This window comes from Ctenocephalides felis, unplaced genomic scaffold, assembly GCF_003426905.1.
Source record: "Ctenocephalides felis isolate EL2017-DRISC unplaced genomic scaffold, ASM342690v1 CF-g0.4_SCAFFOLD_03571, whole genome shotgun sequence".
NCBI lineage: Eukaryota > Metazoa > Arthropoda > Insecta > Siphonaptera > Pulicidae > Ctenocephalides > Ctenocephalides felis.
In genome coordinates, this window is record NW_020539725.1 from 30,243,778 (window position 1) to 30,259,893 (window position 16,116).

At 30.6% G+C, this 16,116-nt stretch overlaps 1 protein-coding gene across 1 annotated transcript in view; it reads right to left on the bottom strand.

Moving 5' to 3' along the window:
- LOC113387006 (polypeptide N-acetylgalactosaminyltransferase 2) overlaps positions 1-16,116 on the bottom strand; it is a 723,548-nt gene that overhangs the window by 207,454 nt on the left and 499,978 nt on the right. The window lies entirely within an intron of this gene.

The window sequence follows — 16,116 nt, forward strand, 5'->3', positions numbered from 1 at the left end:
TCGCGCGATTTGCATAAACGCTACGCGTTTGTTGACAGATTCACAGCTGCGACCAACGACAGGCCACCGGGAAAAAACAACCGTATAATTTGCATTTTGGACTAATTCTGCTGCTGTTTTGAACCATACGGTGCAAATAATGACAGCACGAATCCGTCAGGGTTTTAAATTTTAAATTAAAAAAAAATATAACAAAAATATGAAATCATTTTAACTGATGGTTGAGTTTGTCGTTTAGGTTTATTATCGGGATAAACAGTTTGTATTTAAAAAATAGCGTAAGTCAAATATGTATACCAATTTTTTTTTAATATAATCACAATTAAACAACAAAATTTCTGATAACTTTGTTCTGAAATGCATTATCCATTTTGATCACCTATTATTTGTCATCTTTCAAGCAGCATCATCAATTCCATAAAATTTCTGGTTTTTATTAGCAAATAACTGATTTAGGTACAATTGGACACTATCATAATTTTAGTTTTTTTTTTTAATTTGAGGAGGAAGAATGGTCAAGTCATTTGATGTCAATAACTGAATAATTCGCCGATTTGCAATTCAGGCCTTTTTTTCAAGTGCATTGTTTAATTTGTTGGTTTAATGTAGACATCAAAATTCATCGTTTGCTTGGTGATAACAGTTCAAAGCAGACAATTTCTTCTTAACCAACTTTAACTGAACAACCAGAGCTTTTTTCTTCTTGAAGTGAGAAGTCACCAGGATGAAATTTAGAAATCCAATTTCAACATTGCCGTTTTTAAAGATTTGTCACCATAGACATCTCATAACCTTTTATGAGCTTAAGATGCTTTTTTACCTTTGTAGGAATAAAGAAGTAAAATTAGCAAAACGCTGCTTACCCTTAAAATTTATGTTCTCTTTTTGTGAAAATTCTCTACATTTAGCTCTCTTCTGTACTTTCCTATACTATTTTGTTAATTCTCAAATTCTCGCGCACTATAAAAAAATATATATACTTAAAAAAATATATAAATGGGTGCATTATTTTTTTAAAGATTATTATAATTTAAAAATCTATCTATCTATCTTAAACAACTAATGATTTGTTAAATCGGTGTGATTGTTATTTTAACATTTGTGAACTATCTCGAAGCTGGACATAGTGTATCAATTTATTGTGGAGTTTCAATTCATTGTTTAATATTTCAACAATGTTTGTTGAACATTGTAATAATGTTCTTAATTCTGCAGTTAAGAATTCTTATAGATAGTACACATCGCAGGAATCAATTCAAATGCTTTAGTTAAAATCGTAGTATTGTTTTCTTATTGCAGTTTAATTTCAGTTAGTAAATTGCTAGTTTTAATCAATGAACTAAGCGTAAGGAAAACAAAATTAAATGATAAATGTAGCTGATTGCAGAAATTTAATCAAGTATATCTTATATTACATACGTATATATTGATATTACATTGAACGACATTAATGACATAATCTTACACAAATATAAATGCCGTTGATTGAAAATACATGTCTTAGAACTAGTGTACACATGTTATTCGAAAGTTCTGGTTTTTTCGCATGCGATATACTCGTATAAATCCGAACAACTATATTTCTCAGAAAAGCCTACTGGGAAACGTTTTATGTTACTGACCTGCACATTCCACCCAAGGGCAGCAATAATAAAACTGTCGTATGTGTAACATATTAATAATCGTATTTATATATATATATATATATATATATATATGATATTCAGTTTTCAGGGCAATACATCAATTAAAAAAATTGACGTACATTCAGTCGTCACCCGTGCATCGGAGCACAGAAATGTACGGCGTGATGTACTTTACAAATTCATAAAAATCTCAGTCAAAAATTTATATATTGTTCAACTTAAAATGACAAGGATTGGTTTTTTAGTGCATTGTGAACATTTATAATATGAAATAATTAGGATTAATTCAATTACATAGTCCACTGAAGATGACACAAAACAATGTGTCGAAACGTATGGAAAAAATAAAAATGTTTTAAAGTCATACAAATTTTTTTAATTGATGTATTGCCCTGAAAACTGAATATCACATATTTTAACATCAAAATTATATAAAAAATTTAATATTATTTTAAAAATCCAGTGATTAATCGAGATGCCTTAAAGCATTGCATTATATAACTTACCACACCGCAGATACTTTCGAAGAAAATTATTTTTAAGTTTACGACCACTTCTTTAACTTATCTCAAACTCTTCGTAATTCTACGGTAATTTCAATTTCGCGTCATGGCGAATTCTTTGGGCTTATTTTTCTCCTGCGGCATCCTTCTAATGCGCTGATTTATCTAGCGCGCAAAAGAATAGTCATTTGCTTGTATAATTTAATGCTACCATCACTTTTTGCTCATAGCGAGAAATTATTTAAATAATAATGAGATGACATTATAGACATAGGGCGACGAGCTGTGCTTACTTATATTAGTAAAAATATCATTTCATATTATTGACTTAGTAGTATATTCAAAGGCTAAGGCTTTTCATAACTAAAACAAAAAGAAGTAGAAAACTTGAAGTTTAAATTCAAATTACATCTATAAAATATAAATAAATCTTGGAAAATAATGTGGTTCAAGTGGCATCTAGTATTTGTATTAGTACTTTTTTCTAGGTTATTATTTATTTCCCTAAACTCTACGAAATCGGGTGGTGGTATTGACCGCAACTGTTCTGAAACAAAAATCTGAAAAAGTGTCTCTCTTTGTTCGTATAAAATGAGCTTTTAAGTGCAGTCTAAAGCTTTAGTGAAAGTGTAACCATTTTTTTGTTATTCTGTTTAATTTTTAATACTATTGTTCATTTAAACGTTGGAATGGTAACAGTTAATAACATTTCTAGGACCACAGTCCTAAAATTACTACCTAATTGTCCCAAATTTTCAAGAATTATATCTTTTTGTTGAATCATCGATTTAATATTTTCAAAATTGTTCGACTTTCAGAATTCCTTCTTAAAACCATGTTTTAAAATATGTTGGCAAGTTCCATCAAAAATTAGCAAATTTATTCATGATTGTAAAATAGTAAAATACTTGATAATTTTGAATTATGGAACATTTTAGAGAAAAATAAGTAAAAACCTAAAAAGACATGATTTTTGCTTATAAGCCAACCTAGAGCTTTGGTGAAATTGTGACCAATTTTCGTTGATGTACATATGCATCTTATATGTTTACACATACACATTCCACTGAGTCTAAATCTTAGTTGTCAATTGTAGATGTTAAAATTAATAAATGTAACAAAATCTAATATTTATAAAGATTTTTTTCTTTGCTATTCTAATACAGATTATCAGCAAATTTCTTGGTAGAGCCTAATCAGTAAGTTTAATCGGATTACCAATGATACCAATACCAATGATACCAATGATACCAATACCAATACCAATGATACCAGATACCAATTCAGTGACTGGACGACCAGTAATAAATAAATGTAGTAGTCTGCTGAAGGCAGGTCCATGGTGCGAGAACCACTACAAATAAATAATTCTCTTGCACTTCGTCGTCTATGATTCCCATTACCACTTTACCCCCCTCCCCTATACTTTAATACTAAAAATAATAATACTGGACGAATACTGAATTATCAATATGTATGATGGTATATAATTTATCTTTATTAAATATCAGAAGAGTGCTGTTCTCGCTTTTGTTCAGTTTTTCATTTCTGTGGAACTTTGGAAGGTTTTACGATTTGGTTGGCTTATGATTCTGTTTTTATACTCATGGCTATTTATCTAAATTTTCTCGTATACCTACTGAATCAATATTCCGGTCTTTACGTATGAGATAATTTGTTCTTGCAAAAGTTTGTTTTGGAATCTTTGTATAATTACAATATTCGATTTCTCAGATGTGCTCCAAAATTCAAAATATAAGAAAATTTTAAATGAAAAGAATCACTGAAATATAATTTCAGGAAGCGTCTACAGGTGTATATTGTACAGTATTCTATGTAGATAAAAATATTCAACCAGCTTCATGACTTGCAGCCTCAAATCTAGAGTGATTAAGTCTCCTTCTTGAAGACGTAGCTTTATATTTTTATCTCTTATGCAGTTTCTTCTAAATCGTGGCATCGTTTTACAAAATACTGTGAAGTGCAGACGTTATAAATGCAAGCAGAATTTATAAAAGTTTATATCATAAATTATTAAAATACTTCCCTTTTAAGCTTCTCATATATCAGGCATATAATGAATTGTATTACTTTTTTCCCTCGGTGGTTTGTAGAGTTTGCTTTTCCGTGCTGCAATTGCATGGCTTGCGCGCAACCAGCGTTTTGTTATCTTATGCATTTATTTGAAAAAAAAAATCATTCTCGCATAGAAAATATTTAACAACTATAACAACTGTTGTTTCACATGGAAAACAATTATTTTTATAGTTCGTTTTTGTTTTCATAATGAAAAGTCTAGTCACGTTGTAAAATGTTTGTTTTTAATGGTTGTGATATCATTACTACGTTTTGAAGTGACGTGCGTATGATATATTTATGAGTTGAATTGCATTTGAAACATAATTATGGATATATGAATTATAGAGAATTTTTTAGAAAAAAATGATAATTTTCGTTATATATTATTCGAGTTTTTGCAAAATACTTAGGGAATCCGAATTATGACCAGAAAAAAAATGTTGCGAGGACAACAAATATAATATATCCACCGAATTCCAAATCCTTCTTTAATAAACAAAAAGCATTATTACATTTTCGAGATTCACTCCAACGTTAAAATTAAGTCAGAAGAGTTTTCTATAGTAGAATTCCCATACACTCCGTTTGGCCATAACTCACTTCATTTCTCTATCCAGAAGGACGTGTGCGTTTTGTTAAGAAAACTGAATTTACTACTGCGTCATGAAAACGCTCGTACAAATGCACAATGCACCATCGTCACTCCGAGCATTGCAACTTTTCCATCGAAAGAAATATACTTTGTTGCCAAATGAAGTGCAGAATATAACATAAACTACTTTGCGGAAGTTAATGTTGGAGTTTCTATATTTCCCTAAGTATACGATCAATGTTGCAATCATAAGATCAAATATGCGGAATTATTATGATTATTTTATAAAAAAAATAAAAAAAAAACTTTTGTATGAACATTAGACAGACAGACAGCCAGACAGAAAAATTTATTTTAATTTATTGGTTACAATTTATGTATATACAGTGATTTATATGTGAGTTTTTCTATCCTAGGGTATTCCACTCAAAAATTTCTAATTTTACATTTTGTTCAGTGGCTATTTATATTCATACAACATTATATGATCATTATACTGTTCGACTATTAGTCTATATGTCTATTAGACTTTTCATTATGAAAACAAAAATGGTATGAACATTATAGCTATTGGTTATAGTTTAAAAAGATGAAGCCTGTATAACAAATACATGACTTAAGATTGTTTAATTAAATATGGGAATAGTAAACTCATTCTTTCAAAATCTCCTATATAAGGCAGAATAGGATTTATTACTCATATGTTAACTCAAAAATAAGTATTGTCGAAATTCATTATTATTCAGCGACATTTTTATTATCTATTGATGATCTATGATCTATGATCTATTAATCAATAGATCATTGAATAATATCAACAGTTAAGTACATGATATATGTAATCGTACATTTGAAAATTTTGTCTAAAAAACTAAACTTTTTATCTTAATTATTTCACATTTTGGGAAAATCATGCAACTTGTTTTAAGACAAAATGCCACTTTCAACTAATTTTAAAATATTTTCAAGATACTGAATATATTTATAATGACTAGAAATGTATTATGAAGTTTGATTTCAATTTGTATATTTCCTAATATAAAATATATAAGGCAAATCCATGAACAGAATTCTTTTGTCGATAAATCCAAACATCGAACCAATTTAATCAAAACTAAATAATTTCCATCATCTAGCAGGACGCAAAGTTTGCTACTCCTACTCCTGTTACGACAGAAAACTCCTGCCAGACAACAACATATGAAATAAAAAGGCTCATAGCAGAAAAAAGAAAAGCTAGGCGTAGGTGGCAACATAGTCATTTGCCCACAGACAAAAACATTTTCAATAATCTGAGCAACAAGTTGAAAGCAAGGTTAAAGGAACTCAATCAAGTGAGATTTAATAACTATGTATCCAGTTTGAATCGTTTTGACAATTCTATCTGGAAACCCGTCAAAAATAAACTTAAACCTAACTTTCAAAATCCTCCAGTTCGTATGGATACCCAGACCTCTGCATGGGCAAGAAGTGACAAAGACAAAGCAGATACATTTGTGGAATACTTATCTACAGTTTTTCGGCCTAACAATTTATCAAATTATAATGTCAACATTAGTCCTGCTTTAGACCATAATAGCAGTCACGAAAGCGAGAAACGTTTCTTGTCTCTCAAATTAGTAGTTAGTGAAATAAAGAAAGTTAAAGCAAAAAAATCGCCTGGAATAGACCAAATATCTCCCAGAATGCTCAAAGAATTGCCTGTAAAAGGATTCATTATAATCATCTATATCTTCAACGCTATTGTGAGACTTGACTACTGGCCAAATCAATTCAAGACCTCTTTAATAAAGATGATTCCAAAAACTGGCAAGGATCAACACTTAGTCACATCTTATAGGCCAATCAGCCTTCTTCCTATATTGTCAAAAATTTTAGAAAAACTGTTACTACAAGATATTTTGAAGGAATCCAATATCTTCCCTGATCACCAGTTTGGATTTCGTAAAGAGCACTCAACCATACAGCAGTGTCACAGGATTGCCAGTCATATCTATAACTCATTCGAATCCAAACAATATTGCACCGCCGTCTTTTTGGACGTCAAACAAGCATTCGACAAAGTGTGCCACGACAGACTCGTCACAAAAATTAGACTCTACTCACCAGTAAAGTATCATAATATCTTAACATCATATATTGTCAACAGAAAGTTTATAATCAAGGTTAATTCCTCGTCGTCTGACGTATTTCCTATCAAGTCAGGGGTACCGCAGGGAAGTGTGTTGGGTCCATTCCTATACACCCTGTTTACGCGCGATATTCCTACAACATCCATTACCACAATCGCCACTTTTGCAGACGACATATCAATCTTATCCACTGATGACAACCCTAGTACTGCTTGTTTAAAACTGCAATATCATCTTAATTTGATTGAAGATTGGACCAAACTGTGGAACATAGGCATCAATGAGTCTAAGTCTAGCCACATTACTTTCACTCTTAACAAACAATCGCGTCCTGCAGTGTTCTTAAATGGCAATCAAATTCCAACAGTCAGCACCATCAAATATCTTGGAATTCACTTTGACAAAAAACTCACCTGGCGACATCACATTTGCACTAAAGTTAAGCAAATGAAAACGCGAGTTAAAGAACTCGGCTGGCTCATTGGACATAGATCCAAATTATCTCTAGAAAACAAGGTCCTTATTTATAATATGATAATTAAACCGTTGTGGACTTATGGTCTTCAGATTTGGGGCTGATCAAGCAAATCAAATATTGCTCTTATACAACGGATGCAATCAAAAATTACTCGTTTGATCACAGGAGCACCCTGGTACGTTACTAATCAGATGATCCATAACGATCTAAATATACAGTTCGTTAATGATGTCATTAAATCAATCAGTGAAAAACATCACCGGAAGCTCGAAAACCATCCAAACACACTAATGGCGCCACTGTTAGCAACTCCAAACAGCAGAAGATTGAAGAAGAAATGGCCGAGTGATTTGATTTAAGCAGAATATTACTTGATGAAGTGACCTCTATTAAATATTTATAAATCTTTTATTGAGAGAGTGTGTGTGTGAATGTCTGTGCGTATGTATGTACGTATGTTAGTGTATATGATAATTTCATAACATTAGATCTTAAAATACGTAGTTTTCCCAGTAAACGGCCGAAGGACCTGAGCCAACTAGTATACCACTTGCTGAAGTGGTTACTATTATATAATTTCTTTTTTTGTTAACGTGCGTGTGAGTATGTTTGTGTGCATGTACGTATGCATGTGTGTGTATTTGTTGAATTTATCACAATAGCTTATAGGATACCTTGTATTCTGATTGCTGTAAATAAAGAAAAAAAAAAAAAAAAAAAAAAAAAAATCTAGCAGGACATACTACGAAGAAAAAAAAATTAATACATTTTTAACTAAGAGGAATATAAGAATATTATCGTTTCGAAAACGGCTCTAAAAATTCAAAAACTGTTTAAAAAATATCACGTTGGAATAGTGCTATGGTAAAGATCAGTAGCGTTGTTTCTTCATAATTAATAGTTGATTTTTTTAGCAATTTTGATAATACATTTAATGATAGAGTTCTTGGTCCTGAAATGTTATGGTCCTATGAGAAAAGAGGTTCAATTCTAAAAAATTATAAAAATGGCACAATTAATTGTCTTGAAAAATCGTTCAAGAGTTTATTTTTGACTGAGGTATATATTGTTAGGTATTTAGTTTCAAATATGATGATTAAAATGCCTTTTAATAAAAGAAATTAACATAACTTAAGCTAAGCTATTCACATTAATTGAACTTCGATTAATTGTATTTGTTAGCTTAAACTTTCCGTAGGGTAAAATCGAAAGCGAAAGTTTTTTTTATATATTTTTACATTTCATGTTTCTGAACATGAATGTATATTTGTGTTTGTGTATGGATACCAATTTTCGTCGATGAACACGAATCAACCGATTTCAATATTTCAAAAAGCATTCGATTTGTATTTACGTGGTGTCATACTGAATAGTTTTTGGCAAAAAGTTCAAAAAGTAGTAATTTAGTTTTTGACTTAACAGAGCGTCCGATTTTTATGATATTTCACTTATTATATAGATCAAATGGCAAATTGACTAAATTATAGGGAAAGCATGGGCAGCGGTTCTGTAGATTCAACGAAAAAAGTAAAAAAACGACTTGGCGGTCAAAAATGATCATTAGACATAAGCATATCAAATTATCAGATATTTTATAGAGATTTTCATAATAAGACGAAATATTTACATTTCTATGGAGCCCCACCAGTGTTTATTCGTTATACTGCGACGCGATGCTTACGCGCTTCGATATTTTTTCTCTAAAAAACCTACGCAGTACGATTGCTTTGAAAAAAATTCATATTTACTAAAAAAGTAATTTCATTCAAAATTTTCAAAAATCTCATCTTTTCAGTTTTCAAAAAATTTTGAGGCTTTTATAAAAATTTTAATTTCCGATACGGAAGTTCCAGCAATTTGCCTTAACGCACGGTGCCATGCACGACTAGTTAAATTTATATTGCGTTATTTTAATTCCGGTTAATTCTATTTGTGCTACATGAAGATGATACATCAGCTTAAGTATTTGTTAGATATTTTTATGGATATCATGTAATACAAATTCGAGCACCTTTTCTGTAAATCATACTCGGAATATAGACGACAGTATAATGTGTATTGTGTACATTAGCATCTTTAATGCGTGTACGACGCTTTGGCTACGAACATCTCGTAGCTCGTACCGTTGAGGCAACCTGAATAATATTATCTTATAACGAGTCCGCGGGAAGAGAGTGTTGTAAAGCGAAGAGGTCGGAGATCTCTTAATGAGACTCTCAACATTTGAATCTAGATGTTCCTTGGGGAGCACTAGATAACGGGCCCCAGCTATCTGCTACACTCTGACAATGAGTTCGGCGCTAAATAATGACTTTTTATCTGTAATTCGGGTCAATGCGGTGTGATTACGCCAATGTTACGCAATACACTCTTTGCCTATGTAAATTTTCTTTACAACGGAAGAAATGGTACTCTTTTTATTGTGTTCTTATCGTAAGCTTGTAAGTGTTTTATTTCACTTGTTTGTGGATTGTTTTATCACAGCAAATTAATATAATAACTCTTTGGGTTATCAAGCTACTGCAGGCCAGTTTATTCACTAATTCAACATTCGTGCTAAAATTTAAGTCATCAATTTTCCCGATAAAGATTGAAATAACTTAGTCATTGTTTATAAGAAATTATTTATAAGTGAATAGTTAAGATTATATCATTATCAATAAAATGTTGCTAATATTATAACTAATGGGAAAACAACTATTGAGTTGTTTTTCTAACATACCCATTTAGTATATAATTTAGTGTAATACACGGCTGACAATTGTAAATTCCCCAAATTTATTAAATGTACTTAACTGGACAGTTGTAAATGAAATAAAAATTAAAAAAACTTTTTTTGCATTTATTCTTGTCTACTTGATACATCATCAGTTACCTAAACCTGAGATATTTATGGCAGAACGATTATAGTAACTTTACTGGTGATAAAATTTTTGTGTTAAATGTCAATATCTTTATTTCTTTATTCTGGCTTATTTTCATTCGTTAAACAGAAATTTGAATTAAACTATGAGCTAACGTCGTAATATAATAACTTGATACTTCACTCCAGAACGTCGATTTTACAACCCAATGGATGGCTTATCTATATTTTATATATTTTTATCATTTTTTCTAATGAAGATGACATTTTAACTTATTGCAATAATGCGAGTAAGGCCTATTTGTACTTGGAAACATTTTGATCTCTATTTTAAAGTTCAATCCGCGTCACGATCTCAGATATGGGACAACACTATATCAATTTTCGCTTGTAAATATAGAGCTAAAATATGTTGGGAAGTAAAAATAGCCCTTCCCAGGCATCGTTGTATCTATATTATATCAGCCATACTAGATGAATTCTAACACTAAAATAATCAAATCTTAAAGATGTTAATCGTTAGGTTCGAATACAACAGCTTATATATCAGAAGTTCCAAATAAAAATTAAAGTATAAATGGCTATCTCTGATGATTGATATCAGGCGATTCATAACGCGACATTCATAACGCGAGAAATGTAATTCATATTAAATGATTTTATAGGCTCTATTTTTCTAATGATGATTTTAAAAAAAATGATGCATTGACTATTAAAACGAAATCCACCTTTTGAAATTGTGATCTTAATTATTAATTAAGATTCAAAAAATTAAATATTGTAATATTTAGAATTACAATCAGTTTTTACGATTGTTATTCACCTCTTCAATTTTGTTTTCTGGCCTTTGAAAAGTAATATTTCATCTAGAATACTGGAATTTTTATCCATTGGAATTGCTAGTAGATATAACATCAAAACTTCACAAAGATCTTAGATACTTTTTTTCTGCTTCCTAGTAGGTACCAAATCGGCTTATTCATCAAAATACATACATGTGTAAGGAAGCAGATAAAATCGCATAATACTCGAACAAATATAGAGAACGAATGGAAATATATTTTGTAAACAAATTGAAATAAAAAATGTCTTTAGAAATTGAATGTTCTCAACTTTCATTTCGGTGGAAACATCTTTGGACGCGTTTATTTTATGTTAAATATTTTTTCCGTACTATTTTCTGTAGCCATCTTTGATAGTGCAGAAAGTATGTGCAGTAGATAAGAAAAATTACATTGACTTATTATTAGAGGCAGCACCATTAGAGCAATTAGTATCACCTGCCAATTGCTCTAATTTTTATCGGATTTCCTCCGCCGTCTATTACGTCTATTTCTGCGGCTTATGTAATTATTCATTTAACCTCCTTTTTACCGCCGCCAGTCGCGAGTTAAATTAACTTCGCAGTCGTACTCTGATGCTCTAATGGAGTCGTAGATTACTCTTCTGCGAGAAAATATATTTTTTGACTTGATCGTTTGGAAATGAGACTAACGCGAACTTCTTAGCATTCAACACTATGGACTCAAATCGCGTGAAATTGAAGAACTTTCTGGGAATTAGAATTATAAATTTGTTTTTCTCTTGGTCCTTTAATTGTATCGCGAAACTTTATTCGTTGCTTGACTTGTGTGATATGTCTACGCAAACGAAATAAATACTATAATGAGATTCATGCAAAAAAAACTCGTAAGAAACATTTTTATTATCATATCATAGTTTAAAAATGTGCCAAAACTAAAACTTTTGCCGATTTGGCTTTAGTCTATAATCATCAAATTAAACAATTGATATAGACTTTATTATGCATGTGAAGTTCCCATTATTTTGGTATGCATAATAATGCTTTCTAATATATGAATTTGATATACATATTTATTATGATATTGGTTTATACGTTATTTTTATAATATTTATATTTTCTTATTTATTTGGACAAATCTTGTAATGAATTTTTCACCAACATGGTTGTTCTCCCAATCCCAATCAGATCAGTTTTCAGCCCCATTTCACCCTGCCTATATGGGTAAAAAGTATAAGATGACAAATTTTAATACAAATTTCAAATTAAAATCAGGAATTATCTAGGAATTTTAGTGAGGATAGTACGATAGTTCTTTGTTTGATACGTGTTATAATCGAGTTCGTTTGGTCAAGATAGTATTATTACTTAAATTCAAATTGGACCTTAATGGCCCGACCTATTACATAGATATATATTGATTGATTTATATCAGGCTGTTAAATGGTTAAAGCTCAAACTACTATGCCACATGGAGCCCTATACAAAAATTAAGGTAGTTTTCAAAGATATCTGTTGGCGTATATTTATAATCCACATATTTCAAGCACATAGCAAACAATGAACTTGCAACGTAATTCAATCGAAATAATAAAACTCAAATACGCGAAGAGACTCAACAAGATTTGTCCGGAATTGATAACAGTTTCTTCGCTGTCTTACCCTTAGAGAGAATAGTTTGTTTATAACGTTCATAGGAAAGTAAATCGAATTCGTACACAACTACAATTCCCTTTATCCTATTATTTGCTGTTTTTATTTGGATCGCGTATATGCTTCTTCTCTTCAACCTCTGTTGTCTTAATAAACTGAGTTTCAGAATAGTTTAACTTTATTTAAGTCCCGTATAGAGATTTTCTTTTTCCCTCAATAGTGAGAGGAAAAATTGCGGGAATGAAAACTCTTGCATACATTAAAGGAGTTTTGCCAAGTAAATTGCTGAACATAAGCATATAAAAAGTTTTTATAACGGCACAGATTAAAATGCAAAAGGAACTTGAATTTAAAGTTCTTTCTAGCCGAGATTAAATGCTAGATCTTGAAGTAAATAACTGCATAGGGCATTGCGGGTTAACGACTTTGTAGAAATATAAGTCAATTTAATTATTTCACGTGGCTTTGAAGCATTTCATATATATTTTGCAACTCAAAATTTAATTGCATAACTAATTAATTAATTAATTAATTTTACTTTGTACGTGCGATGTTAATTGGTTATTATATAATAGTGCCAGTTGCATGCTAGTTGCATTTCAACTAGTTATTTATAAATGTTAAACTTCAATTAATTGTACTTTGGCATATCTAGCACAAAATTTTCATTGATTTAATTAATTAATTCAGAAACTTGTTTAAAGGTTTGATAAGTTTATATTACTATTTAAAATGTCACAAAAAATTACATTGATTGAAAGAGTATCGTTTATGCCGAAAGCTTCTTACGATTACACACTAATTTCGATATATTTATAGTCATTCCTTGATTTTTCTTATGAGTTCTCTATTTCTAAACTGTTTAAGGACTTTACCTTTTTCAGGGCAATGTTTCAAAAATAATTAAGCTAACGTTAAATTATAATTAAGTATGTTAAAAACATATCAAAACTAGATTTTAATTCAAATTTGATTAAAAGTCAACGTCATGGAAAACACCTTTGTCTATATGTATTTGTATGTGTAAATTAGTATATTTAAAAGCTTTTATTATCTTAAGAGATACTATATACAAATACATGACTTGATTTAGCTGTTTAAGGACTTAACCCAAAAAAGTTGATTTCTGGAAGAGATCTTATTTAACAGACCTGGTTACACTTACATCTGAAGTATGGATTATAAACCTAAAACTGCATGAATAAAGAGTCTAGCTCTTTAATAAGAGAAAAGATGTCAGTGATCTTTGATCTTATATGCCAAAAATCAACAAGCTTATTATATGAGTTTCAATTAGTAAACATCTGCCATTTTTTCTAATTTTTTAATTTTAAAACCATTCGAATTTGATTAATTTTAAGCCTTTTATTATTATGTTGGCCAGATTTTAATTTTAATTATTATCTCTTACAGACAGAAAACCGAGCACTACGTCTCAAAGAACTGGCAGGTCCATCAACACAACAGCAACAACAATTACTCCTCGTGCAATATCCTCAGGATGGCAGTCAACAAATGTCATTCCAGCATTTGCAACTTCAAAGCCATTCCCAGCAACAGACTCTGAGCAGTCAACAGAGCGCGGTAGCAGCAATAATGCCGGCGGCTTCCGGGCCGAATTTCTTCACGAACGACGAACCGTCTTCGATGGGTTCATCGTGGAGATATTTCGATGAGAAGAATTATGTCCAAGGAGGTTCATTGCATGTAGGTGAAGACCCTTACAAACGGAATAGATTCAATCAGCAAGCGAGTGACTCGCTTCCGAGTAATCGGGAGATTCCGGATACAAGAAACGCAATGTGAGTAGAATTGACATTTTATGCACGAATTTATTAACTTTCCCAATTATGCCGTTTTTGAATTACTGGTTCATATTTGTTATTGCCATTTTAAAGAAATGATAAACAAATATAAATTTTATTTACTCTACTTTAAAAACGTCCTAAATCTTGTAGAACTTTGCACCTAATTTATAATCCTTTAGCGAACAATGAATTATTGTGAACTCAAATTAAATTATAGTACCACATTATAGTATGTCAATAGTAGAGATGGGCTTATCATATCCGGAACCGGATCGGTTAGGATTTGACTTTGCATCAGAGAGGAGTTTTATCCACTTAACAACTCCACAACTCCGACAACTTTGAAACATAATGCTTCACACAAATGTGTTCTCTAGTCTTTGGAAATAGTTTACAAATAGTTCAAACAATTTTGTTCATTTTATTATAATAATTACTATTTTATGAATTCCAATATGCATACAAATTTCAAATTGACAAATTGGGAATCAATTTTGTAATTATTTTTGAAGAGAAAATATAGAATTCTTTGAATATGTTTATTTTTATATGAGAATAATGCAGTGAACCTTATATATAAGTGTATAATATTTTTACAAAATGATAATACCTCACATTCTTTCATTATTTTCTTTTCGAAAATTAATTATACACCAGATAGTTTGATTAGCATATGAAATCATAATTGTGTAAAAGTCATAATATAATATTAAATATTTTTAACTGGCTGTATACCATTGAAAGAGCTCATTTATAGACAAACATAATCGTATACGGAATATAGAATACAAAATAGCATTATTTTGAGACATTATATACCTGGAAAGTCCTAAAACTGGCTGTGAGACGAGAAAAAGACCACTTCTTTCGACCCAAATCTTTATATTAGTAAAAATCTCAAGCAAATATCTGCATATGTTAACAGATTTAGTATCAGTTTAGGGAAGTCGGATATGACAAATCCTGTGAGACAACTCCTCTCAGATTTTCTCCGAGGGAGGAGTTGTTTCGCAGTGATAACTCCGGAGTGAGTTAACCATCTCAAGTCAATAGTCATTAGTCCAATGAGTGATTCACCTATTCAGCATAATTTTTCCAAGATGCAGTATACTAAATGCCTAAAATATTGTCCTTTAAAATCTTCTTTTTCGGCCTTCTTGAAACTGGTTGACAAATAATGATATCAAATAATAGACAAAAAGCTAACGTTAATTTAGAGCAGCAATTGACAAAATCTCATGAAACTTAAAGTTATCCAAACTACTATAATTATATAGCAAATATCAATATCACCTATATATCAATTATAACATATAAGATTTGTTTAGAAAGAGTCTCATCAGTTCTTTTATTGTCATCGGTTGAAGCAGTCTCACTAATAGATATGTAAAAAATAATTTTCCTGTAGTTTGCTTTCATTGTTAACTTTTTTTTTGTAATTTGAAGTTAAATCTATAAAAAGATAAAACCATAAAAAAGTATTCAAACAATAAAATCAATTCTCTCGACTTATTATCGATTGCCTGTAGGCGCCAAAAATCTCCAAATTGTTCTAATTTT